The 25,141-nt window shown below is 44.7% G+C and overlaps 1 protein-coding gene across 1 annotated transcript in view; it reads left to right on the forward strand.

Annotated features, from left to right (window-relative positions):
- LOC117367454 overlaps positions 1-24,896 on the forward strand; it is a 232,252-nt gene extending 207,356 nt beyond the window's left edge. Inside the window, exon 11 of the mRNA XM_033959999.1 lies at positions 24,779-24,896. The gene's annotated coding sequence lies outside the window, so the exon portion shown is untranslated. The remainder of the gene's footprint in view (positions 1-24,778) is intronic.
- Positions 24,897-25,141: the final 245 nt, after the last annotated feature.

Consider the following 25,141-nt stretch of genomic DNA (forward strand, 5'->3'; position numbering starts at 1 on the left):
GTTTCAAGCATTAGGAATTTGGTTTTGTCCGAGTTTAGTTTCAGTTTGTGGTTTGTCATCCATTTTTCTACTTCATCCAGAATTATTTCCAGGTGTCCTGTTGAGGTGTGATCTTGGATTTCAAAGGGGAGGAGAATAGTTATGTCATCTGCGTAGCTGAATGATGTTACATTTAGGTTGTCTAGAGTGGTGCCGAGGGAGGAGATGAAGAGATTGAATAGAATGGGCGATAGTGGTGACCCCTGCGGGACTCCGCATGGATTTGACCATGAGTTAGATTTCGTGTTGTTTGTCTTAACTCTGTACGTTCTTGTTTTAAGGAATCCTTGGAACCAATTGTAAACCACCCCTGAGATCCCGATTGCATCAAGTATCTGGAGTAATATGGTGTGATCGACTAGATCGAAGGCGGCGGAAAGATCCAGTTGAATAATTAGAATCCTGTGTCCTTTACTGAGGTGTTGTCGGGCTATGTCTAGTAGTGTTGCTAGTAGTGTTTCCGTGCTGTGGTGAGATCTAAATCCTGATTGAGAGGAGTGAAGTATATTATGGTCAAATAGGTAGTTGGTGAGGTATTGAGCCACAAGTCCTTCAATCAGTTTGACATATAATGGGATCGAAGCGATAGGTCTGTAGTTGGTAGGAGCGTCTATAGGGCCTTTTTGATCTTTCAGTAGGGGTGTGATTATGATCTCTCCAAGATCTTGTGGGAATTGACCTTCTATGAGAGTGCTTTGAATCCATTGCATGAGGTTGGTTTTGAATTTAAGGGAGGCATTTGTTAGCAGATACGATGGGCAGTAGTTCAAGTCGCATGAGGCGTGGCTGTATTTTTTGTATAGTCGGTTCAAATCAGACCATTGTAGAGTTGGGAATGTGGTCCATGTTCTGTCTGCAGATATGGCTTCTTCCGTTGTGGGGGTTATTATCTCGTAGAGTTTGGTGGTTGAGTTGTTGAGGGTATTTCTGATTGTAGTGATCTTGTGTTTGAAGTGTTCTGCTAGTTGAGAAGTTGTTGGTGGTTTATTGCCTTGAGTGGCAAGGAATGGGTTTGTGTCCGTAAGTTGTTTTACTAAGTTGAAGAGTGTTTTTGTGTCAGAGGTGTTTGTGCCAATTAGTTTAGAGTAGTATGTTTTGCGCTTTTCTTTTAGTTTGATGTTGTATAGTTTGATTTGGGTTCTCCAAGCGGATTTGGTTTGATCATTTTTCTTTTTTTTCCAAGATCTTTCAAGTTGTCTGCAGTGCCTTTTTTGTAGGAGGAGTTCGGAGTCGAACCACTTGTCTGAGGATCTGCAGGTTCTATGTTTGGTTTTTTCAGGGGCTAGCTCGTTCAAGGTTGTTTCACTTAGGATGCGCCAGTGATTTACGAAGTCAGTTGGGTCGATGGGGGCGATTATAGGGTCAACTTTATCCCAGAATGTGGCAGGCTCAATTTTCTGTCTAGATTTGAAGGTTGTTTTTTGTGGCTTGGGTTTTGTGTTATTTTGAGGCCAGTTGATGGTGAAAGTGTATTTGTGGTGGTCTGACCAAAGAGAGGGATGCCAGGTACCATTGGTGATATGAATTTTTGGGGTGTGGAGGTTATGAGACGTGAATGCTGCTATATCAAGTTGGTGGCCTTTTTCGTGCGTGGGTTCAGGATTGAGGATCTGGTAGGATAGGGCGTCGAGGTACGAGAGTATATCGTCTACTTGTTTGGATGTGTGGTCCTCGAGGTGGAGATTGATGTCTCCTAGGAGCAAATTGTATGTGGAGGTTAGAGAGTTCTGGAATATGAATTCTTCGAGTTCAAGTTTTGAGGTGTTCCATTTTCCTGGAGTGATGTAGCATAATAGACAGTTCAGGGTGTCTGTGAGTGTGTTGTCGGAGAGTTGGCATGCAAGAAGGTCTAAGTGAGGGGTTGAGTGTTTGTGTAGAACTTTTAGGTTGAGGTTGTTTTGTACTAGAATAGCTAGTCCTCCCCCTCGTTTGTTTTCTCGACAAACCAGCTCTAATTTGTACCCTTTGGGGCAGAATTCGGTTATGCATGGGTCCGAATTTGATGTTAGCCAGGTTTCGGCTAGGAAGAGACAGCTTAGTTGTTCTTCAGTCAGCCAGTCTTTGATTAGGTTTGCTTTTGGGCTAATTGATCTTATATTCATGTAGGCACAGGTTAACGAGGTATATTTTGTGTTGGAATTAGGATTGCAATTAAGGTAGAGGATATTTTTTGGTGGTGTGAGTTCTATCCAGGAAGGTTTTGTATTTAATGCCGGTAATGCTTGGATATGCAAATAGATTGCAGTTTCTGGTTTGTCTTATGGGACTGTATAATATGAAGTGAGATAGCAAATATGTAGTAGCTAGTCCCCAAACCAGCTTGAAACATATACAAGAGAACTTGAATATTATTCGTGCCTCGACTGGCAGCCAGTGCAGCACTCTGTAGTGGGGACTAACACGGTTGCTTTTTTTCAATCCAAATATCAAGTGGACTGCCGTGTTCTGAACAATTCTAAGTTTCCTCACTGTTTTTTGGGTTTACCCATATAAACGATATTGCAGAAGTCCAGAGTAGAAAGCACTAGTGATTGCACTAATAATCTAAATGATAATGGGTCAAAGTATTTTTTGATGGTCTTTAATTTCCATAATGCCAGGAAGCACTTTTTTGCCACTGCATTCGTGTGTTCAACCATTGTCAAATGTGTGTCTAATGTGACTCCCAATATTTGTATTGTTTTAGTAATCGGGTAGTCGTGATCTTTTATATGTAGCATTGTTTTGGTAATTTTGTCTGTTGAGCTTGCAAGTAGAGAATGACACGGGGAAAAAATCTGTCCCCGTCACTGCACCTTCCCCGGCCCACCATCCTCTGCACCGCCCCGTCACCGCCGTTCCCTTCACTGCCCCGTCACCGTCACCGCCATCCCTTTCACCGCCCCGTCACCGCCACTGCCATCCCATTCACCGCCCCGTCACTGTCCCCGTCTAGCACCCATCTTCTTCCCTCCGCTCCCCCATAGTCTGGCATCTGTCTTCTTCCCTTCCAGCGTCTTCTCCCCACTCTGCCTTCCACATTTCCTTTCAGGGTCTGTTCCTCTCTACCCTCTTTCAATGTCTGTTCTATTCCTTTCCACCACCACCCTTCCCTCCCTCCTTTACCATCTGTTCCTTTCTACCACCCTTCTTTCATATCTTCTATCAGTCCCCCCACCATCACTAGCAGTCTCTCTTCTCCCTTACCATGAGCAAATAGAACTTCTGAAAATTGTATTGCTGAGGCATTATTTCTAGTATGCCATTTTTTCCAGATGGATAATGACATCAATTTTATAATTCTTACTGTCTGCTCTGATTTCATTCACAATTTGGTTTGTGTTTTGTACCTGAGGATTCCATGAGGCATTTAACCTTTTCCTGTCTCTTCTGTGATTTCAAGTTGATTCCTTCAATAATGGAGTCTCAAGGCAGTAGCAGTTTTCTATTTTGGGCTCTTTTGACATTGTTTAAGGGATTTCTTGTACATTTGGTGCTGGTCTTCTTTGATGAGGTCACTTCAGAATCTATTTCCAAGGAAGAGAAACTTTTTCCCTTTCACCCCCTCCTTCCTTGTGTGAGCCGGAACACGCGGTCCCCGCAAGCATGTAATTTTATATCATTTTCATTCTATTCATTCATAGAAATTAAAGTCTAGATAATGCCAGTCACATAACAAAACATGATTTTACAAAAATAATTCCCTGCACAGTCAAGCCTGCAAGGATTACTAGATGTCTTTCAGCAGCTCCCCTCCCTCCCTCCCCCTTACCTTTGTGGCCAAGTCAAAATGATCTACCAACAATAAAATTTTAAAAACACAAAGCACGCTGTACGCAGAGAAAATGTTAATTATCATTTATATTCCGCGGGTTTTCAAAGAGGTCAAGGCAGATGACTTTATGCAATGTCACCTCAGTAACAACTATACAAAAATACACAAATATTCCCCCTCCCTTTTTACTAAACTGCGATAGCGGTTTTTAGCACAGGGAGCTGCGCTGAATGCCCCACGCTGCTCTCGACGCTCAAAGGCTCCCTGCGCTAAAAACCACTATTGCGTTTTAGTAAAAGGGGGCCTTAGTGCAAAATATAGACAGCAGATATAAATTCTCAAAACGGACACATTTTGATCACTAAGTTGAAAATAAAATCATTTTTCCTACCTTTTTGTCTGGTGATTTCATGAGTCTCTGGTCCTTCTTTCTTTTCCTGCCCTCCCCCCTCTTTCTTTCTCTCTCTCCCTGGCTCTCCTCTTTATTTCTGCCTTTCTTTCTCTCTCCCCCTGGCCCCCCTCTTTATTTCTGCCTTTCTTTCTCTCTCCCCCTGGCCTCCCTCTTTATTTCTCTCTCCCACTGGCCCTCTTCTTTCTTTCTGCTTTTCTTTCTCTCCCCCTTGACCCCCTCTTTATTTCTGCCTTTCTTTCTCTCTCCCTCTGGCCCCCCTCTTTATTTCTTCCTTTCTTTCTCTCTTCCCCTGGCCTCCCTCTTTATTTCTCTCTCCCCCTGACCCCTCTTTATTTCTGCCTTTCTTTCTCTCTCCCCCTGGCCCCCCCTCTTTATTTTTCCTTTCTTTCTCTCTCCCCCTAGCCCCCACAAAGCCATCGTGCCAATTTCTCCACTTCCACGATTCTTTCCCTACCCTCACCCCCAAGCCAGCAGCCGATTTCTCCCTGCTCCTTCCCCGATGTCCTGAACTTCATCGGGCAGCAGCAGCATTCACAATTCACTGCTGTTGCCCACTTCAGGCCTTCCTCTCTGTCGGGTCCTGTCTTCATGAAAACAGGAAGTAGGCAGGACCCGGCAGAGAACAAGGCCTGAAGCCGGCAACAGCAGCGAATTGTAAACGCTGCTGCTGCCCGAAGAAGGTAATGGAACACGAGGCAGACCGCTTCTCCCCCCTCCCAGCCGAACCCCCGCTGACCCTCCTATCTCCCCCCCCTCCGTGAACCTTTCCGACTCTCCCAGCGAGAGCAGCAAACCTCCTTCGCGGCTTTCTCCTCCCTCTGCCGCATCACTGATGACATCATCAGTGATGCGGCAGAGGGAGGAGAAAGCCGACGCTACTGGAGGGAGGTTTGCTGCTTTCGCTGGGAGGGTCGGAAAGGTTCACTTGGGGGGGAGAGATAGGAGGGTCAGTGGGGGTTCGGCTGGGAGGGGGAGAAGCGGTCTGCCTCGGTGCTCCAAGGCCTGGCGCCATTACCTTTTTCGCCCCTCCCGCACCCCCCCCCCTTGGTACGCTACTGCTCTCCAGCTCTCCTTAGTTTGCCGGTTTTCTTTTTCGGCGACCGGCACGCTTTCAAAGAGCCGCGCATGCGCGGCTGCTCAAAGTTCAATCTTCTGCTCTGCTGCAACTTCCTGTTTCCGGTTGGGTCAGAGCAGAAGATTGAATACTGAGCAGCCGCGCGTGCGCGGCTCTTTTGAAAGCGTTCCGGTCGCCGAAAAAGAAAGCCAGCAAACTAAGGTGAAGTGGAGGGAGGAAGCTGGTTAAACGATCGAGCCGGCATGCAGGTGGGCAGGTGGGGGCTGCGGGAACCGCACGATCCTTTATGCCTCACGGCGGTGACAAGACCATTCACCGCTCCACGGGGCGGTGATGGCCTTGTCCCCGTCCCCGCAGAGGCTGCTAATTTTCATTCCCCGTTTTTGGCGGGTTACCCACGGCTAAACGCAGTAGCCGCGGGTAAACTGCCACCGTGTCATTCTCTACTTGCAAGGAAGTTTTTTCTGTGTTTAGTTTCAGTTTGAAGTTGATTGTCCAATGTTCTATTTTGGTCATAATATGAGAAATGTATTCTGAGGTTTCGTTTGTAATGCTGTTTATTGGGATTAAAATTGAAATGTCATCTGCATATATGTAGTAGTTTAAGTTTAGCTTTTGCAGTAAGTGTCCTAGGGATGATATGTAAATGTTGAATAGTGTGGGAGATAGTGGTGAACCCTGTGGTACTCCCAAGGGGTTTTTCCAGGAGTTTGAGTATGTCCCACCACTAACCACACGGTAAGATCTCTTTGTTAGGAAACCCTGTATCCAGTTCCTTACTCTTCCCGTATGTCCTATTGCATCTAGGCAGTGTAGCATTATTTTGTGATCAACAAGATCAAAAGCACTGCTAAAGTCTAGTTGTAAAATCAGAGAACTTGTTCCTTTGCTGAATAAGCCATATAGGTGAATAAGGATCGAGGCTAGGACTGTCTCAGTGCTAAAACCTTTTCTGAATCCTGATTGGTGTTCATTGAGTATGCTGAATTTGTCTAGATAGTTCACAAGCTCCAAGTTAACCAATCCTTCAAGAAGCTTGGTAAATAAGGGGATGCTTGCAATGGGTCTGTAGTTGGTTTTCAGGGCTAGTGAGTTTTTTTGATCTTTAGGGATGGGTGTGATCAGTATATGTCCCATTTCCTCGTGAAATGTTCCTTCTGTGAGAGTGGTAGTTATCCAATTGAATAGATCCTTTTTAAAATCTAGTGAAGCTGTTTTCAAGGTCTTGGAAGGACATACATCCAGTAGGCAGTTCGATTTAGTATATTTATTGAACAGGGTTAGAAATTGGTGCCAATTTGGAGGTTCAAAATGGTTCCAGAGCATGTCTACTCTGGGTTCTTTTTCGTGGGGTCCGAGTTGGGTGAAGGTGAAGTTGGGTGAAGTTGCTCTTACACCTAAGATTTTATTGTTGAAAAAAGTGGCAAGAGTTTCTGCCGAGGGCATACTTTCATTATCCTGTAGCGGGATTTGGGTAGTGTCTGTTAGTCTGTTTACCAACTTGAACAGTTCTTTGCTATTTGTTTTGGGTGTCCCTATTTTTTGTGCGTAGTGTTTTGTTCGTTTTTCTCTAATCAGATTTTTGTAGTTTTTCATTTTTTTTCCAGTGTAATGACCAAATGGTTGCCCACCTGGGCGGTAGTGATCATCAAACAGTTTGGTTTGATATAACAGTTAAAGTCAATGGCGGCCACACAAAATTCATGGTAGAAAATCCTGGAAAAGTAAATAATAATAAATAACTTTATTCTTCTATACCGTCACAATCTTGCGACTTCTAGGCGGTTTACAATCAAGAGTGCTGGACATTCAGCGAAATACAATAAGTAGATATTCAGAGGAAATACAGAGATCAGAGACCTCAGGAGGCAATAGTATAGAAATACAATTTGCTGAGCGAAAATGTAATATGTACATTTTAGTAGGTAATGTCCAACAGGACCTGTTGGGGATAAATAGCAACGTAAAGTTACGATAAGATGAAGATAACAGATTATATTTATACTAAGTACTATGATTGGCTGGCAAAGTTACACATGAGAATGGAGTAGATATTGCTGCATTCACCGAAGAAAGTGTTTATGAACAACTTGAAAAATTGAAGGTGGACAAAGCCATGGAATCAGACAGGAAGGAGGTCAGAGAGGTTCTGGCAGGTCCACTTAAAGCTTTGTTTAATAAATCCCTAGAGATGAGAGAGGTTCCGTTGGATTGGAGAAGAGTGGATGTGGTTCTTCTTCACAAAAGTGGTCATAGAGATGAAGCGGGAAACTACAGGCCGGTAAGCCTTACTTCAGTTATTGGAAAAATAATAGAAGCGTTGCTAAAGGAAAGGATAATAAAATTCCTAGAATCTTATGGATTCCAAGATTCAAAACAATATGGGGCTCATAATTTAAAAAAAAAAAACTCGGGGGGGGGGGCGCTGACATCATCATTCAAGATGGCTGCTTGAAAACCAGGCTCTGTGCTCCTCACCGATTAATTTGCTGTTTTTCTTTGTTTACCCACTGTGATAGTGCCTTGGTGTGCTGCCTTCTCTTCTTTGGTGCGACGCGATTCGCCCCTACTTTGGATGGCTCAATCGGGTAAATGCTCGATAAAGGACTATGTTTATTCAACTCGTGCTGGTGACCACCTGAAAACTTTAGCGGCCCCGCCCCGTTCAGGCCCTGCTTTGGACTCATCTCCTCCCTCCCCGGACAGATCGGCTCTTGCAATTGCAACGGTCCCCATGACTGACCTTCGGAATATGTTACAAGAAATTGGCACAGATTGGTCCGTGCCGAATTAACTGCTTTGGCCTCTGACCTTCGTGGTGATATTTTGGCTCTGGGGATTCATGTGGATATCTCGGAGGGCCGCATTGAGGAACAACAGGTAGTGATTACCCGTTTAGATACTCAGCAAACAGAGTTACAAACTACACAGTTTTATTTACTGGATAAAATTGAAGACCTGGAAAATCGCAGTCGGCGGTCTAATATTCGGATCCGGGGCCTTCCTGAATCGGCTGACTATATGGACTGTGCTGTGGTGGTCCAGCGTATTGTTAGCTATATTCTTTTGGATGAGACTTCAGCTGTGCTGCCGGAGACTATTAAGTTGGAAAGAGCTCATCGCGCTTTACAGGTTCCGCGTGCTAACCGGTCCCATGATATTATAGCTTGTTTTCAGGATTTTACACTAAAAGAGTCTCTTATGGCTAAGGCCCGGGTGCAATCACCTGTTCATTGGGATGGTCATGATATTGAACTCTACCACGATTTGGCTTCAGTAACTTTGCGGAGGAGGGCTGATCTGCAGCCGTTACTGAGGTACCTACGGGATAAGGGGATCCGATACCGTTGGCGCTATCCTTTTGCGCTTATGTTTCATCTGGAGGATGTTTTGAAGACTGTGCGCTCTATGGAGGATGTTTTTAGATCTTCCTGGAGGTGGACTTTGGTTCCCGAGATTCTTCAGTAAGCGGAGGTCTATGTGCTTTCGATCTTTTGGGTCAGTGATGCCCTCTCCTCCGTTGCAGCGCTCCATGAGGGGCCGTGGTCGGCTTCAACGTCAGGTCCCGGATCAGGAGCGATCAGAGAGTAATCTGCCTTGAGGGTCTTCTGGCTGTCTGTTTTGATTCCCTGGACTCTGATGGGGTGTTGGGGCTTTCTGATTTGACTCTAGGGTGGGCTTTGCATTGGTTACCTGTTTGGGAGTTTGTTATGTCTTGCATTATGTGGGTTTGCTTTTCTTTGGGTTCTGGTTGGTGAGGAGCGTAGGGTTACAGTGTATATCTGGGGGTTTCCACTAGGTAGTGGGATTTTCTAGAGTATTGTTGTTTGGGATGGGGGTGGGAGGGGGAGGAGGGTTGGGATGGTTTGGAAGGGTTGGGTATGATGGGGTTTTTCCGATATTGGACTCTCAGGGTTTTTTGATTTTAGTTTTGAGTTTGGGTTTTTTTTATTTTGTATATTTTTTATTCTGTATTCTGGAGGTGTTTTTTTTCTTTTTGCTCTAAGCAGCTTTATGGGACCGTCAAGTGATGTAGGGGGTATGCCGCTTCACTGTGTGTCTTTTAATGTTCGAGGGTTGAATATACCACATAAACGTCATTTATTGTATAGAGAATTGAAGCGTTTGCATGCCACTATAGTTTTTCTTCAAGAAATGCATTTACTTTCCAAACATGACTATCTGATGCACAATTCTAGATTTCCCAATAGGTTTTTTGCTTCTAATGTGTGTGATGGGAAGAAAACTAGAGGGGTGGGTATTTTGCTAGCCTCTTCATTTCCTGGGGAGGTTCAAACGGTTATTCGAAACCCTGAAGGGCATTATTTGCTTCTGATTGTTTTAGTGGGTGGGATGGTTTATACATTGTTGAATATTTATGCCCCTAATGTGGGTCAGGGCTCTTTTTTTGCAGGCTTGAGTGATTTGTTGGGCTGCAAAGCAACTGGTCCCCTTCTGATAGGGGGGGGATTTTAATGTTACTTTGGATGCGGTCTTGGACAGCACCACCAAACAGGGCTCCTCTGTTCTCAGGGAGAGGGCATGTTTGCGTTTTCTGATTGAAAGATGGGGTTTAGTTGATTTGTGGAGACAAATTCACTCTGGGGATCGGGAGTATACCTACTGCTCTTCTTCCCGGGACTGTAGCTCTCGGATTGATATGTGGCTTGGTGATCGTTTTTGGTTAGCCCGTTTAGCTTCTTGCTCCATCCAGTATAGCACGCTTTCTGATCATATGCCTGTTCGGGTTTCTTTGCGGGGCTTGTCGCGCCCTACTTGGAGCCCTTGGCGTTTCCCAGAGGCTTTATTATTGGACCCGGCCCATGGGGAGGTGATAGCCAGTGCTATCAAAGAATATCTTGAATTCAATGATATTGAAAATGTTGCTCCTTGTGTGCTATGAGAGGGTCTTAAAGCTGTTTCAAGGGGCAAAATTATCTCTTTACAGGCATATGTTCATAAATTGCGAAAGTCTCAGGAACAACAGTTGCGTAGTCAATTGGATGAGTTAGAGTGGATGGAGTGACATTCCTCGGGCTCTGAGAGCTATAAGTCCCGGATTGATGAGTTGCGCATTGCCCTTAAGGATTTGGAATTTGCAACGCTTAGTACTGAGCTTCAGACAGTAGGGCAGGAATTTTGTGAGTTTAATAATAAAGCTAGTCGTAATTTGGCAAATAAATTACGGAAGCAGAGGACACGGAATTATATTTCTCAGATTGTGACTCTGGATGGGCGGGATTGTCATACTATTGATGATATTGGGGAGGTGTTCCAAAAGTACTACCGGACCTTATATACGTCCCTTGCAGGAGTTGATGGTTCTATTCAGGTGACTTATTTATCCTCACTTTCCCTGCCTACTTTATCTGAGGGAGAATTGGGTTTACTTTCTAGCTCTATTACTCAGCAAGAAATTTTGGATGTTATCAAAGGTCTTCCTCTACATACAGCGCCAGGGCTCAATGGCTATACCAATAAGTTTTATAAGACTTTTCGACTTCTTTTGGCTCCTCTGTTGGAGCGGGTATTTGTGACTTTGATTTCCAGGGCTTCTTTGCCGGAGTCCTGGCGGCTTGCAGCGGTCACTTTGATCCTCAAGCCGGGCAAGACACCGACCTGTTGCCGTTCCTTTCGTCCTATTTCGTTGCTTAATATGGACTATAAGATCTTTACGAAAATTTTGGCTACTAGATTGTAGTTAGTTGTTGATAAATTAATTCATGCTGATCAGGCCGGGTTTATACATGATAGACAAACATTTGATATTATTAAAGCAGCAATAAATTTGATGTGGTATGCTCACCAGGAGGGTTCCCCTACTTTGCTTTTGTCCCTTGATGCCGATAAGGCATTTGATAGGATAGATTGGACTTTTCTTTTCCAGGTTTTGACTCACATGGGCTTTCAGAGTTGGTTTTTACATTGGGTTCAAGCTTTATATCTTTCCCCTTAGCACATCTGAAAATAAATGGGACTTATTTGGCGCCGTTGGAATTACATAGGGGGACTCGTCAGGGATGTGCCTTATACCCTTTATTATTTGCTCTCTCTATGGAACCGCTAGCCTGTGCCATTCACGCTCATGGTAGCATCTGTGGTATATGTATGGGCCCTCGTGAATACAAACTGTTACTTTATGCAGACGATGTGTTTCTATTTTTGCAGAGTCCTGAGGTATCTTTACGGGAGGTATCCCACTGTCTCCAAATGTATGGTTAAATGTCAGGTTTTACAGTCAACAGGTTTAAGTCTGAGATTCTCAATCTTAATGTTCCTTCGGACATGGTTTTGGTGCTCCGCCGTGATTTTCCTTATCATTGGGTTACTTCTTCACTCAAATATCTGGGAGTGAGGCATACGGTTCATACCTCTCAGCTGTTTGTGGCTAACTTTCCAGAGCTTTTAAATACTCTTTTTAAAGATATGGATGGTTAGGAGGGGCTTACTATGAGCTGGACAGGTCGGATAGCAGCGGTCAAGATGATGCTTTTGCTACAGTTGTTGTATTTGTTTATGGCTCTAAGAACATAAGAATATAAAAAGGTGCCTCCGCTAGGACAGACCAGAGGTCCATCCTGCCCAGCGGTCCGCTCACGCGGTGGCCCATCAGGCCTATCGCCTGAACAGTGGTCCCAGACTAATTTTGTAACTTACCTCTAATCCTCTAATCCTATCCTTATAACCTACCTCTACTCCTATCTGTATCCCTCAATCCCTTTGTCCTCTAGGTACCTATCCAAACCTTCTTTGAAGCTCTCCCGATTTGTTTGCCAGATTCTTTTTTCCGCCGCCTTAATCGAAAGGGTTTTGCCTTTATTTTGAATAAACGTCCACCGAGGGTGCAATGGACAGTTCTTTATCAGTCTAAATTTTCTGGTGGAATGGGGGGTCTCATATTTTGGGGGGTATTATCAGGCTGCACGGTAGCAGGAAATTGCTGCCTGGTTTTCTTATTTGAATCACCCTTGGATTCAAATTTTTCAGTATTGTTTACCTATTATTTCCTTATGGAAATTGCCTTGGGCCCCCATAGGGCTGTACTTCTGATCCTAATCCATATTTGCATTGCATTTTACGGACTTGGTATCAGGTCCAGCGACAATTGTTCCCAGAGCGGCTGTTTTTTCGTCAGACTCCAGGGTTTTCCCCAGGTAGAGTGGAACCTTTTCGCAAACTTTGAACTCGTGCAGGCCTTCGTATTCTGGGGCAGGTGTGGTTGGAGACTCATATATGTTCTTTTCATCATTTAGAAGAGGAGTTTGGGCTTTTGGCTGTTGACTCTTTTTTCTATATTCAACTGCGCTCCTTTCTTCTTAAACATGCTTTTTGGGATTTGTGTTTGAGTGAGACTAAGTTGGAAAGGGCTCTTCGCATGGGCACAGGGCGGGGAGGAATCACTCAATTATACCAGGCCCTATTAGTGCGGTTCCCCCTGGATAATCCCTATAAGCGTTTGTGGGAGACTGATTTGGGGGAGTCCCCGCCTCTGAGATCTTGGCAATATCTGTACAAGTGTTTGTTTACTATTTCCGTGTCCTTTGCTTTCATAGAAAATAGCTATAAAATTTATTATCGTTGGTACTATACTCCCGTTAAATTGTACCAGATTTATAAGTCTTGTTCTGCGCTTTGTTGGCGTGGCTGTGGGCAGAGGGGTGATTTTCATCATGTGTGGTAGTGGTGCTATATTGGCAGGAGGTTGGTAAGCTTTTAGTTACTTTATTGCGTAAACATTGCCCACTTTTGATGGCCTGTTGTTTGTTGAACGCCTCTCTTCTGGGTTTTACGAAACCGGAACACAGATTTGCAATTTTTTTTATTTCAGCAGCCCGCATTGAGTTGGCTGCTTATTGGAAGAAGAAGTATTTGCCAGCTATGAGACACATCTGTATCCGCTTGAACTATCTGCAGTTGATGTCCAAGTTGGCGGTTACTCGTCGTCATACTATGCCTTTTTATCATAAGGTTTGGGATGCCTACCTAATTGGAAACAGTCAGTTTGAAGGGGTTTTTTTATTGTTTGTACCTGAGAGTCCCTTCTTTTGCTTTTGTTGTTCAACTGTGTGTGGGGGATGGAGGTGGGGGGGGTTGGTTTGGAGAGGATTTGATGGTGGTCACTTCACATGGGGCTTTTTCTGTGCTGTGCTGTTTGGTGTGCTGTATTGTGACTTGGCTACTTTTCAGTTGTCCAATTTTGAAAAATTGAATAAAAATATATTTAAAAACAAAAAAAAAGCCTCATCTAAAAAGTGGCCTAAATGGGTACTTGGTCGATCAAAAACCCTGATCGTCCAAGTGGCCATAATCAAAGCTGGTTTTAGATACATCCCTGCCTCTAAACGCAGAGCGAAAAGAGGCGTTTATAGAGGAGGGGAAAAGGAGGGAGGTGGGCCGACCTAGACATAGATGTACAGCAGTTATAACCAAAAGTTTAGGCAGGTTTTCTAGTCGGCACTTATACGTTTTGACTTAGACCAAGTCAAAACAGGTATAAGTGCTGAAAAAGGGGCCGCTGAGCTGATTGCTGCAGCTCAGTGGCCCCAGCAACCTGCCTACCGCCTACTGCAACTATCGCTGCAGGAGAGATGGCTCATCGGGGTAAGCATTGCAGCAGCGCATCTCCCCTGCCAGCGATCCTTACCCCGAAGTGCCGCGGTTCAGAGGGAGGTGGGCAATCACCATCGCGGCAGGAGAGATGAGCCATCTCTCTTGCAGCGATAAGCCCTCCCCCGCGATTGGATCCTGGCAGGAGAGACCCCAAGCCCTCCTGCCTGATGACACCCCTCCCCTGACAACATCAGGGCACGAGGGAGCCCAAGCCCTCTTGCCCCGCGAGCCACAACCCTTCCTGACAAAGATCGGGGCAAGAGAGAGCTAAAGCCCTCTTGCCCTGCCAGCCCGACCTTCCCTGACGAAGATCGGGGCAAGAGGGAGCCCAAGCCCTCTTGCCTCACCAGCCCGACCTTCCCGGACAAAGATCTGGGCAGGAGGTAGCCCAACCCATCCTGCCCAGATGAACCCCCTACCCCCCACCCCCACTAAAATACAGGCAGGAGGGATCCCAGGCCCTCTTGCCCTCAATGCACACCCTCCCACGATCACCCCACAAAATCCCGATTGGCCCCCCTGCCGACCCGCGAAACCCTCCTCCCCCAATCCCCCTCCCCATACCTGTAAACGATGTCTGGACAGATGGGTACCAAGCCTGTCTGTCCAGCAGGCCAGCCATCTCTCGAATGGCTGGCCTTAGAGCCTGATTGGCCCAGGCATCTCAAACCCAGCCCACAGGTGGGGCCTAAGGTGCCTGGGCCAACCGGAATAGGCCCAGTAGTCTTAGGCCCCTTCTGTGGGCAGGGCCTTAGGCACATGGGCTGGGTTTGGGGAGTGGATTCTGTAACTGGTGTTGTTTTTGACAGACACCTGTTACAGAATCCAGCTTTTAGGTGAAGGACTGGCTCCTCATTCGCCTAAAAGCTCTTATTTTGGGCATTTGGGAGTTAGGCTTTTTTTTAGGTTGATTATATGTTGTTAGTGTAGATGTAGTGGTGGTCTGGGCGTTTAAACAGCTGTCAAATGTTTTGGTTATACCTGTTGTATGCCTAGGTGTAGGTCGGCCCACCTCCCGCCCATTGCCCGCCCTTTCCCCTCCTCTAAACATGCCTCTTTTCTCTCTGTGCGTCTAGAGGCAGGGGAAAGGCCTAAGCTGTTTTTAGATACGTCTAAAAACCAGCTTTGGTTATGGGTACTTGGACGATCAGGCTTTTTGATCATCCAAGTAGCCATTTAGGACACTTTTTAGACAGGTTGGTTTTTTTTTATTATGAACCCCATAGGATATAAATAGTGAGCTTTCAAAATGACAGCATGTTAAATGTAGAAATCCTGAAGTTGCAGGAAGGGTTACTATTATGCAGAAGATGCCCCACAATGGCAAACACCTACACATTCTATCCCTATATGAGTTGTGATTTGCATCTGCGAAGTCCTCTTAGCATGCGAGCTGGCTGTATAATGTCTGCACAGAAAATGTCCAGTAGCAACACTAAATGTGTTGCACTATATTTAACGTGGCCATTTATTTTTTCAACAAAACGGGACATCTATTAATATTCATTCCCACCCCCAATCCCGCCCTAGCCCCGTCTCCAAATTCTTCCATTCATTTTTCATGTACACACAATATCTTATTACTTCATAATGGTAACCATAAAATTTTAAAAAAACACAAAGCACCCTATACGCAGAGAAAATGTTAATTTATATTGGGGGGGTTTCAAAGATGTCACCTCAGTAACTATAGAAAAATAGACAAATATAGTGCAAAATATAGACAGCAGATATAAATTCTCAAAACCGACACATTTTGATCACTAAATTGAGAATAAAATCATTTTTCCTACCTTTGCTGTCTGGTGATTTCATGAGTCTCTGGTTGCGTTTCCTTCTGACTGTGCATCCTTTCTTTCATTTCTTTCTGCACTCAAGCCCAACAGTTGACCCTTTCTATTCTCTCCCTCCTTCCTTCCTATGTCCTTAGTGCCCCCAGTGCCTCCTTCCTATGTCCTTAGTGTCCCCAGCGCCTCCTTCCTATGTCCTTAGTGCCCCCAGTGCCTCCTTTCCATGTCCTTAGTGCCCCTTCCTATGTCTTTAGTGCCCCCAGTGCCTCCTTCCTATGTCCTTAGAGTTTCCAGCGCCTCCTTCCTATGTCCTTAGTGTCTCCACCACCTCCTTCCTATGTCCTTAATGCCCCTTCCTATGTCCTTAGTGCCCCCAGATCGAGTGTCAGTTCTCCTTTGTATCTTTGTTCCAGGTCTCCCTTTCTCTCCCTCCTCTGTTATAATCTTGCCTCTCTCTGCTCTTCCTCGGGGTCTCTCCCCCTCTGTCTGCACCTCCCATAGTCCTGCTTCTGCCTACTGTCGTTCCCATTTGGTCCAGGCCTTTATCTCTCTAGTCTTTCTTCTACTTACAACCCCCACCCCTTTCTCTGCATCTTTCTCTCCTTCCTTCCTCCCTCCTTCCTATGTCTTCCTCACTACCTTCCAGCCTTTGTCCCACCCCATCCCAAAAAGCCTGCCTGCCTGCCTACCTCCCGCAAAGCCAGCCTGCCTGCCTCCTCCAAAGCCAGCCTGCCTGCCTCCCCCAAAGCCAGCCTGCCTACCTCCCCCAAAGTCAGCCTGCCTGTCTCCCCCAAAGCTAGTCAGCCTGCCTACCTCCTTCCCTCCCTGCCACGGAAAAAAAAGCCTCCCTCCAGGCCCGATTTAAACCTCCCGGTCTGCCGCCGCTGCTCCTCTGCTTACCTCCCTGCTACTAATCTCGCTCAGAAGCTTTCTTCCCAACATCAATTCTGACGTCGGAGAGGACGTTCCGGGGCAGCGATTGGGAATTTCCAAGTACCTATCTTATTTATTTTTATTTATTGTACCTTTTAATGCATCATTATTGTAAACCGCTTAGAAACCTCACGGTTATTAGCGGTATATAAGAATTAAATTAAATTAATTATACTGTATGTATAACAATGCTAAACGTGGAGTGCTATAAATATGCATATTATCCAGGTTTGCAGCAGAAAATACCTAGCTCTGTATGGCCCCTTCCAGCAATGACCTGGCCAGTTCTGTGTCTGTGATTACCCACCCAATATATAAAGCATTCACTAAATAGCCTTCACATGCATGTGGAATATAGAGGCAGGAGAGATTTTTAGATAAAGAAAGTGACTATCTTTCTCATCATCATCATCCAGAATGAGCACTGGTTCTTCAGGGAGAGTTGGCATAGCATACCTCAGGCCATAGCAAGAAAGGTTTTGGAAAAAAATCTGGGCAACTCTGGGGAGGTAAGCAATTCCATTTACCAGAAGCTCCCACACCCATCTCATAACTAGGTAAGCTACACAACTAGATAAGCTACACAACTAAGTAAGCTACACCGTCAATGAAGCTGTCCGCGCAATGCGCAGCGGTGGCGAAAAGGGCAAACAGAATGCTTGGAATGATTAAGAAGGGGATCACGAACAGATCAGACAAGGTTATCATGCCATTGTACCGGGCCATGGTATGCCCTCACCTGGAATACTGCATCCAGCACTGGTCGCCTTACTTGAAGAAGGACACAGTACTACTCGAAAGGATCCAGAGAAGAGCGACTAAAATGGTTAAGAGGCTGGAGGAGTTGTCGTACAGTGAGAGATTAGAGAAACTGGGCCTCTTCTCCCTTGAAAAGAGGAGACTGAGAGGGGACATGATTGAAACCTTCAAGATAATGAAGGGAATAGACTTAGTAGATAAAGACAGGTTGTTCACCCTCTCCAAGGTAGGGAGAATTAGAGGGCACTCTCTAAAGTTAAAAGGGGATAGATTCTGTACAAACATAAGGAAGTTCTTTTTCACCCAGAGAGTGGTTGTCGTAGGGGAGGTTCTGGAGGTTGTCGTAGGGGAAAACACCCTCCAGGGATTCGACAAAGTTAAACAAGTTCCTGCGGAACTGGAGCATACGCAGATAGGGTTGGTCTCGGTTAGGGTACTGGTCTTTGACCTAGGGGCCACCGCGGGAACAGACTGCTGGGCACAATGGACCTCTGGTCTGACCCAGCAGCGGCAATTCTTATGTTCTTATGTTCACTAGAGAATACACACAGCTTTGGTCACAGCACAGTAGCAGGTTGGAAGGTACAGCTTGACTTCTTCCTCAACTTACTGTCCCTGCAGAGGTAGGATGTTGCAGTAAAGGGAAAGCTTCCTGGGTCATAGAAGGCATCGTATTCAGTTCATTAATGCTGAAGGCAGCCCAAAGCTTGCAGGCTACAGCATGGAGACCTGACTCTGGACTGGAGTACTCCAGATGAGCTACACCTGGGGTGGACCCCCCCCCCCCTCTATGGTACACTAATATAGTAGCAGTAGTAGTAGTAGTAGTAGTAGTAGTAGTGTGTCTGTGTTCATGAGGTCCCAAAAATATTGGGGGTGCTCCGGCACCCACAGAGTTGGCGCCTATGCACCTTATGATGAAGACCATCAACCATTGTAATAATCTTTAACAAATCCGTTCAATTAAATTGTTAATACATCCACCAGCTTTAAACAAATAGTCCACTTTCTTTTTATCAGTCAACTTGAGTACTATAATAACCTATACCATAAAACTAATAACAGGTGCAAAAAAATTGGATCACGTTACTCCCTTATAATAGGCAGCACACTGGCTACTACTAATGTCTGTTGCATTGCTGTATATTGACATTCTACACAGAAGCAGGGATAGACATCAAGAATGCCATGATGTCCAAACACACCCCCATACTGTCCCCGACATGCCTCCATTCATCCTAGACATTTTCATGGCTTATACAAGGTGTGACAATTATTTTCGCAAACTTGCCTCCGTATGCTTATGTTGGCAGCACTGTACAAAGAACTCGGGAAGGTTTCATAACCTTGGTATATCAGTGTCTCATAGCTGTGTTCATGTCAACGTTTGGTGTTGTCTTGCTGAGTGACATTATTGTTACATGTTTTTGTGTGCCGTCTCAAGAATGTCTGAACTTGAATTAGAGCAGTGGTTTCCAATCCTGTCCTGGAGGACCCATTGGGTTTTCAGGATAGCCCTAATGAATATGCATGCAGCAGATTTGCATGTCTGTTACTTGCATTATATGCAGATCTCTCTCATGCATATTCATTAGGGCTAGCCTGAAAACCCGATTAGCCTGGGGATCCTCCAGGACAGGGTTGGGAACCACTGAATTAGAACAACGAACAAACATTACATTTATTGTTAAACTTGGCAAGAGTAGAAGAATTACTCATAGCAGAGCCTAAATCTTTTTCTACCCCTAAACATGCTTACTTTGGATATACGATAGGCGTCTATCTTTTGTAGAATCTCACCTAAGAAGATAGGCGCCTATCACCCAATGAATTTTTATTTTTTTCAATTATGAGCTTTAGGCGCCTCTTATAGAATTTCCCCCTCATTTTCATTATGTGGATATTCCCAGCATTTGAAGGTGAAAGTATACATGCATTTTTGCTAAAAAACAAAACAAAAACCACACAAAAAAACAAACAAAAACCCTACCCCAGCAAAACTATGCACACACATTTACACTTTGAGGCACATAGGGCATCTTTTACAAAGCTGCAGTAGCAATCCCCTGCAGCAAATTCAACGCAGCCCATTCAGTTCCTATGGGTATTTGTCACATTTGCTGTGCCAGGATTTACTAGCAAGGCTTTGTAAAAGGGGCCCATAGTTTTTAAATAAAACTTCAGACACATAAATTTGGATTCCCAAAAGTGAATCCTTTCCTAACCCATCTGGGAAGACTTCTGCTCAGTGTGAATAAAATGCATTCATGCAGGTTATAAGGGAGTATAACCTGCATATTTGATGGATAATTTTGTAACAGCCCATTTATACAGTGCATTGCCCATGGGAATACATGCAGAACAAAAAAAGGAACAAAAACCCCACGTAAAATCAAACAGAAGTACAAGTGGGGAGTGGGATAGACCACGTTAACCTTGGGATAGACAATCTTTATTTGTATCAAATTCACAATGATAATACATATAAATTTACTTCCAAGTACACATAAAGTCCAATTGTATTAAAGTTGTGGTATAGATGGATGTGACCCGACACGGTCCGTGTTTCAGCCTCTGAATGGAGGCCTGCCTCAGGGCTGTAGTATATGAAGTCTAGAAGGATATTTTGAAAAGACCAAGAATGCATATGTAAAAAAACACTTAAAGAGGATCAAATCAAAACCTTATGAATGACAATACAGATATATAAAGAATATAAAACAATAACTATAACACATTGCATACAAATATACATATTGTAACAAAGCCCCTACCTCACGGTCCTCAATGTGGGGCTCTGTTGCCTATAATTCACCCTGACGTGCTTCCAAAGGTAGGAAGCCCTGCTGGATCCTTCTTCATTCATGGAACGAAAAAATCAAAAGAATCAGTTCATGGTTCTATGCAAAACAGTTTATTGAACTTGCTCACAGTTTAGACTCTCCACTATAAACTTAGTCCAACCAAAACAAAAATGAAGCTGATACAAAAAAGCATATTGCAGCTCACACCTTCATCCAGGTAGGTCAAAATCACAACAAAATTCAAAAGGTTAATATTGTCCCAAACCAACAATGAAAGTTCAAAATGTTGCTGCCTTTATGTTTCGCCAGGCCAACAACAATCCATACAGCACTCCCACTGGTGCTGAGATCAAGCCTTCAGAGTAATCTGGCTTGAACCCCAATCAGCTCAGCAAAGCTAATGGGGGAGGGGAGCAAGTGAATTCACCTTTAACTTTCTGTAAACAGAATGCCACGAATGGCCCCACTAACCCAACCTGGTTGTTTGGTGAATTCTCCCCAACTTGCTTAACATCCCTCAATTATCTTCTTCAGCAGAACTACACATAAACTTCCTGCTTGCTGCTACTTTAAAGTTGAAAACAAAAAACGTGTTTTTTTTTCCTTTTTGCTTCAAGACCGCACAGCAGCACAAACCTCAGATAATTCACTTAGCCCCTTGTTTTAAGGAACAAACAGACAGCGTACTACTGTTACCTTGTCTAACCCCCAACCCAGCTACTTAGCTTAAATCCATGCCATAATTCTCAGGCAGATCCTCGGGTTGTGAACATTCCATGGGCTCTGGCACTGCTTGTTGGCTTAGCCCCAGGTCAGTATCTGCTTCCTGCATTTCAACATCAAGGGAATGCAGCCCTTCCTCAGGTGAGCCCTCTCCTGAAGCTGGCTCAGGGAAGACTAACTTTCTCCTTCTGAGAGCAGCCTCTAAATTGCAGAGACGCCCACGCCCTGTTCTCACAGGAGGAGTAGTTAGTTGCCCTGCCTGCCTAGCCTTGCATGGCTTCCTGTTAATCACCCTCAGCTGGGGGTCAGCAGAGGGAAAAGGATGACTCAGAGGCTGTTCTACGCCGTTACTCTCTAAACCCTCCACCCCCTGCAGACTGTTTGCTTCAGTGTTAAAGGGGAAGTCCCACATTTTCCTTACACTGGGCTTAATCTTCTCTCCCTGATTAGCCCTTTGAATTAAAGGACTAGCTTTTGCCTTAGCAAAGCTTGGCACGAGCCCAGCTCTAGGGCTAGGTTCGTGACAATATATATACTGTTGCATGTAAGGGAATCTGTAAATTAGCCACACAATAAGAATATCAAAACGGGCAAATAAATAACCACAAACATATTTCAAAAGAACATGATTAATTTATGAACTAAATAAATAAACCAGCCAACAAGATAATAAAACTAACACAGTGCATGAGAATATACATATATACTGTTGCTTAAAAAGGAATATGTAAATTAAAATCTAGCTAAAAAATAAGAATATCAAAGCTGGCAAATATCAAGAATGAAGGACCATAATAAAAACCATGAAACTAATTTGACAATGAAATACATTTTAAAAATAACATTTTTTTAAAAAAAGAACATAAAACCAGCCAACAGCAAGCAGCAGTAGAGAGTCGGGAGGCAGGAGAGAGAGTCGGGAGGCAGGAGAGAGTAAAGGAGGAGTAGAGAGGAGGGGACAGAGGTGAAGGAGAATGAGGGGCAGTGGATAGAGGTAGCTCCGCCCACTCCTCTGACATCGGAACTTGGAGCTCCGCTGTTAAAGACGCTCGCCTTAGTGAAAGCGCCTTTGTGAAGGGCCTTAAGAAGGGGCGAGTCACTGCACAAACAGCAGAACAACCACAGCACTCGCAGAGGACAGCCACAGCAGTCGCAGAGGAAAGTCAGAGCAGTCTCAGAGGAAAGCCACAACAGACGCAGAGGACAGCACAACAGATGCAGAGGAAAGCCACAGCAGAAGCAGAGGACAGCCACAGCAGACCGGCAAGTGGGCAGCAATGGAAGCAGCAGACAGAAGCAGGAAGTTGAGCTGGCGGTCTTATGTATGCACTTGATGCGGGGAACTGGAGAGCCTGAAGAAACAAGTCAGACTCCTGGAGGGCAGAATACTGGAACTGGAAGCACTTTGAGCAGTGCAGGAGGAGTACAGGGATGCAGAGAACATCAAGACAGGGGAAATCATCGAGGAAGAAGTCCGGGAGTTAGAGAAGTTCATCAAGAAGGCATACAGGGAGGCCATGGAAAATCAGCAGCAACAGTGGAACTGCCGAGATACACCTACAGAAAGTGAGGACCATCTGGAGGACAACCACAAGGAAGAAATGAGTGACACAGCAGCGAGATCTGGAAACAGCGGAGAGAACCCACAAGAATACAAGTCTGATGCAAGCCAACGCCAGGATGTGGGAAGATGGAAGTTCACAGAGGACAAGGACCTAAGGCTGGAGACACAAGAGAAGATAGAGAGGACAGCAATAGTCATGGGCACTCTCTAAACTTAAAAGGGGATAGATCCTGTACAAATGTAAGGAAGTTCTTCTTCACCCAGAGAGTGGTGGAAAACTGGAATGCTCTTTAGAGGCTATTATAGGTGAAATCACCCTCCAGGGATTTTAGACAAAGTTGGATGGGTTCCTGTTGAACTGGAACGTATGCAGGTATGGCTGGTCTCAGGGCACTGGTCTTTGACCTGGGGGCCACTGCGGGAGTGGAATGCTGGGCACGATGGACCACTGGTCTGACCCAGCAGCGGCAAATTCTTAGGTTCTTATGTTCACTGTCTACAGTGCATAAAAAAGGCATGAAAGTATTAAAAGAACATAAAATACCTCATGGCATAAATAAAACGTGGCATAGATAAAAATATACATTTCTAACCTGCCCACTAGATGTCACTCCAATGCTGGGAAACTGCTGGGAAACACACCAAAAAGGAGAAAATTAAAACAAAATGTGGACCACAGAAAAGGGGAAGAATGGCTGACTTTCCCAAAAAGGTTGAATAGGCACTCATACCTTAAGAGTGGAGGCGGCTGCATACGCTGAAGCACAAATTCTGATCAGGGTACAGGACTCTAAAAAATAGGGGTGTCCACGTTTAAAACAGAACATCAGAGAAGGCCCATCATTTTTGTAGTTTGTTTAATCTTTTTGGGGTTTTTAATAGCCTTTTTTTGCCCAGAATCTTTGCAGCTTGACACACCCCTTTTTCTCGACATCACTGTAAGTGTGTCATTCGTTTTTCCCGTGGTTTTGCCTTCATCTTCAGTGCTTTCACGCCTGAGCGTTCCTACCCAGAGACTTTACAGTAGAGAGTTGCACGGGGACAGAAATCCCACCCATCCCCGCCCATTCCCGCCAGGATCCTCTCCGTCCCCACCCGTCCCGGCCAGGATTCTCTCCGTCCCTACCAATCCCTGCAAAGAATAACCTCCATCCCCGCTCGTCCCCATAAAAAGCAGCAATTATTTCTGACAGGATCATCAATTCCACAGTTTCTTTTGTGTTTGCGCTGCTGTTTTCCTTGTGGAATCTCATTGGTGGAACCCTTTTTTGGTTTTCTGTTCAGGTAATTCACTTATAAACTCCCTCTTTTACTAAGGCTGACGTGTCCATTATATTATATGGACGAACCCTGCTTCCAAAGCCTTCCATCCCCGTGGGAGTCCCGTTGGCTAGAGGGGGGTCCCCGAGGGAGTCCTGTGGGTTGGGGGGGATTCCCACGGGACCCCCGCAGGACCCGCGGGATTCCCGTGATTCCCGTTCCCATGCAGACCTCTACTTTACAGTGCCCGATTTCATGCAATTTGCTAGGCAAGGACCTTTTGTACACGTTTGTTATTTTTACTTTTACTGAAACTCTACAGTGTCTTTTAGCCTGTCCTTTGTTTCCCCTCGTTTTTATGTGCTTAGACCCTCTTGACATTCTGTTTCCCTTCCTCATGTGTCTGCAGTGCCCTTTTAACATGTCTTTTATTTTCCTATTGTTTTTGTTATGCTCAGATTCTCTGATGTTCTGTTTTAAACGTGGACTCCCCCCTTTTTTTTAGAGTTCTGATTTGATCCTCTTTAAGTGTTTTTTACATTTGCATTTTTGTCCTTTTCAAAATATCCTTCTAGCCTTCATATGCTACACCCCTGAGGCAGGCCTCCATTCAAAAGCTGAAAAACGGACCTTGTCCATCCATCTATACCAAGACTTTAATACAGTTGGACTTTTTTATGTGTAGTTTGAAGTGAATTTATATGTATTATCATTGTGAATTTATTGATACAAATAAAGATTGTCTATCCCAAGGTTAACGTGGTCTATTCCACTCCCCACTTGTTCTTATGTTGCCCATGGGAATGACATATGGGAATGACATTAAAACGTGTCCCCTTACAGTCTGGTACCTTTTACCATTCAACCCCAAACATAAAGGCCATCACCATCTTACCCTTCCCCGTAATTATACATAAACTCCTCACCATTCTGAAATGTAGAAAATTCTTTTGTTGTAAAAGCAAACGTGACCCACTTCCTATTTTATATTCTTTAATCATCATTATAGAAATATGTATGTGTTGGCAACTGACTCTTAACACTTTGTCTTTCAGAAATGCATCTGATACAATGTGCGCTTCCAGTATCTTTTGAACATTATCCTATCATCAATCTTGGAAAGGACTCCTTCAGCCAATGCAGACAGGGCGTTAATGTCCTTGAATACCTCTACTTCCTTCTCATTGGCATTATCCTTTTCATCTGCAGTTTGATCATCTGTCTAATATCTGGGTCACTTGTTGTCTCATATCAGCACATTTTACATAAGATTAAAATTAGGCCACACATCTATAAGAAAAAACCTGCTAAAGCAGAGAAGCAAACCACTGCTGGACATCAAAACCTAGTTTATATCATGGAACTGGATTAGCCACTGAAGTTTGTTCATTGTAATGCACCAGTCCAAGCTTTCTACA

The sequence above is a fragment of the Geotrypetes seraphini genome, chromosome 10 (assembly GCF_902459505.1).
Source record: "Geotrypetes seraphini chromosome 10, aGeoSer1.1, whole genome shotgun sequence".
Taxonomy (NCBI): domain Eukaryota; kingdom Metazoa; phylum Chordata; class Amphibia; order Gymnophiona; family Dermophiidae; genus Geotrypetes; species Geotrypetes seraphini.